The sequence below is a fragment of the Trachypithecus francoisi genome, unplaced genomic scaffold (assembly GCF_009764315.1).
Source record: "Trachypithecus francoisi isolate TF-2019V2 unplaced genomic scaffold, Tfra_2.0 Lachesis_group15, whole genome shotgun sequence".
NCBI classification, from domain to species: domain Eukaryota; kingdom Metazoa; phylum Chordata; class Mammalia; order Primates; family Cercopithecidae; genus Trachypithecus; species Trachypithecus francoisi.
Window position 1 is genome coordinate 52,172,350 of NW_022681460.1, and position 3,439 is coordinate 52,175,788.

Consider the following 3,439-nt stretch of genomic DNA (forward strand, 5'->3'; position numbering starts at 1 on the left):
CAGAGCAAGACTCCGTCTCAAAAAAAAAAAAAAAAAAAAAAAAAAAAAAAAGTTTTACAACCTACAGAACAATACTAGACAATGTTTATGGGTATATAAATGTATAGGAAATATTTAAAATAGGCATGAGTATTATAAATACTAACTGCTTGATAGTGGCTACTTCCAAGAGATGGGATGGGTGAAGCATACTTAGAGGACCCTCAAATGTTTCTGTAATGGTTAATTTCATAAGAAAAAAAAAACTCAAACAAATATGAGATCAATGACAAGATTTAGTAAAGCTGAGTGATGGGTTCAAGGCTGTTCATCTGTATCAGTCAAGTTTTCCTTCAATAATACTGAAAAACAAACATCCCTCAAAGCTTACAGCAATAAACTCTTATAACTTGCTCACAGGACTGCCAGTCTCGTGTGGGTGTGCAGGGCTTGGCTGGGATCAGCTGGAGCTGACTCCAGGCTATAGTTTGGGTTTAAATATGTTCCAGGGAGTCTGGGGGAGGTGACTCACACCTGTAATCCCAGCACTTTAGGAGACTGAGAAGGCAGATCACAAGCCCAGGAGTTCAAGACCAGCCTGTGCAACAAGGTGGAACCCAGTCTTTACTAAAAATACAAAAAATTAGCCAGGTGTGGTCATGTGCACCTGTGGTCCTAGTTATTTGGGAGGCTAAGGTGGGAGGATCACTTGAGCCCAGGAAGTCGAGGCTGCAGTGAGCTGTGATCATGCTGCTGCACTCCAGCCTGGTGACAGAGTGAGACCCTGTCTCAATAATAAATAAATAAATAAGCTTCAGGGTTTCCTCATCCTGGACTAGCAGCTTTCCTAGGATAACTTCTTTTCATGGCAACATGCAGAAGTGCAAGAGGCTGATGCAAAGACATTTACAGCTGCTACTCACTTCACATTGCTTACTTTCCCCTGGCCACAGCTAGATTGATGGCCAACCTTCCTAACCTTAAGTAGACAGAGAAGTGTACTCCTCCCGTGGAGGTGGAGTGAGGGGAGAAGATTCACTGAACTGTAACAAAACCTAATACAATCACAATCTACTTTAGTCTATTATAAATATTCTCAGGGAAATTAAAAGAGAGTAAGATTCTTGGAACAAGCCACAGAATACTGATTCCTACTGGGATGACTTTTGTTTTAGGCATCTCTGCCATTATTTAAAAAAAAAAAAAAAAAAAAGCAAGCCTGGCCTTCAACATTTGAAAAAGCCCAGAATGTAAAGCATTTAAAACTCAGTAACAGTCTCTTCTGGGATGTTGGGGTTTCTGCTGGATGTAGCCTGAGGATGGGCTCTTTTGGGTTCTTGAAGAACATTACTACGTGCATGGACTTAAGGCAGATATTCTCTATGGTCTCTATGGTTGGTGTTGTGGGGGAGGCTCAACAGTGGTCTGTGAATACACAAATTCAAAATATGCAATCCAAATGGACAAATAAGAGATGCATTCAGCCAAGTGATTATTGCAGTAAAAAAAAAAAAAAAAAAAAAAAGTCTTCAGTGCTTCTCCTTTTTTTTTTTTTTTTTTTTTTTTTCTGACAGAGTCTTACTCTGTCTCCCGGGCTGGAGTGCAATGGCCCGATCTCGGCTCACTGCAACCTCTGCCTCCCGGGTTCTAAGTGATTCTCGTCCCTCAGCCTCTGGAGTAGCTAGGATTACAGGCACAGGCCCACGCCCGGCTAATTCTGTGTTTTTAAAGGAGACGGGGTTTCACCACGTTGGCCAGGCTGGTCTCAAACTCCTGACCTCAGGTGATCCACCTGCCTCAGCCTCCCAAAGTGCTGAGATTACAGGTGTGAGCCAGTGCGCCCAGCCTAGAGCTTCTCCTTTGATAAATGTTTTTTCTAAATCTGGGAGGGTCACTTTTCAAAAGTGTTATTTACATATCATGGCAATTAGGAATGATGTCTTACATTTGCGTTTAACTTACTTTTAGTTATCCTTTGATACAAGAGAAGAGAGAGAACAGGGGGTGAGTTCAGGCACTGAATTGAGACTCCTGTTATTTTACATATAGATTAGGTTTTCATTCCAATGTAGGAGCCCAAGCACTGAATCCAATGGCCAGAGATTGCTCATGGCTGCCTTCCTTACACATTTTTATAAAAATGGTAACACTACTTTTCTGTAAGTTTCTTTTTGTGCCTAAGGCTATCTCTCCTGATGAATACATATGGCTCTACCTCATTCAATGTAACATCTATCTAGTATTCCATTTTAAGGATGAACCACCATGTACCCAGCTAATTCCTTGTTCAGGAACTTGGTTTGCTTGCAGTGTTTCACTATAATAAATTAAACTGCAAAGAACTCACTTTCCATGTACAGTTTTGTGGGTTTGGGGGGTGTTTCTGTAGGATAAATTTTTAGAAGTGGCATTTCTGGGTCAAAGATTATATGCATTTTTAATTTTGACAGATACAGCCAAATGGCTCTCCAAAGAGTTGTATCAATTTGCACTCCTGCCAAGAGGGTATGAGAGGGCCCATTTCATTGCTCAGAATTTAAAAGTGCTTAATCAGACACAGGCTTGATGAACACTTCAGAAGCTGTTAGAAAAATACAGAGAATGCATATGTTTCTATTGTGAATATGCCTCTGCTACAATGCTTACTGGACTCATTAAGTAGGTCTTACCCTGTACTGATAGAGTTTGGTTCCACCAAATTTTTAGTGCAGGCCACTTCTAAGAACTTTTGGGAGTGCCCATGCTACAGTGAAGTTTGAGAGAAAGGGTAAATGAAAATGTGAAAATGTAGAACCAGGTTGGCTGACGCTTTTTATTTTATTTTAAAAATTTAATTAAAATAATTTTTTTGGGATAGTATCTCACTCTGTCACCCAGGCTGGAGTGCGATGACACCATCTAGGCTTACTGCAACCTCTGCCTCCTGGACTTAAGTGATCTTCCCACCTCAGCTCCTGAGTAACGGATACTACCATGCTCGGCTAATTTTTTTGTAGAGATGGGGGTCTCGCCATGTTGCCCATGATGGTCTCGAACTCCTGGACTCAAGTGATCTGCCCATCTCAGCCTCCCAAAGTTCTGTGATTATAGGCGTGATAATTTTTTTTTTTTTTTTTGACACAGAGTCTTGCTTTGTCACCCAGGCTGGAGTGCGGTGATACAATCACAGTTCACTGCAGCCTCCAACTCCTGGACTCAAGGGATCCTCCCACCTCAGCCTACTGAGTAGGCTAGGAGTAAATGTGCATGCCATCATGCTCAGCTAAATTTTTTACTAAATTCTTTTTCTTTGCAGAGACAGGGTCTAAGCTATGTTGGCAAGGCTGGTCTCAGATCCCGGCCTTGAGTGATCCTCCTACCTCAGCCTCCCAAAGCACTAGAATTACAGGTGTGAGTCATTGCACTTGGCTGGCTTATGTTTTCTACTACTAAGATGCTGCTCTAAGGATCTTGTACTACG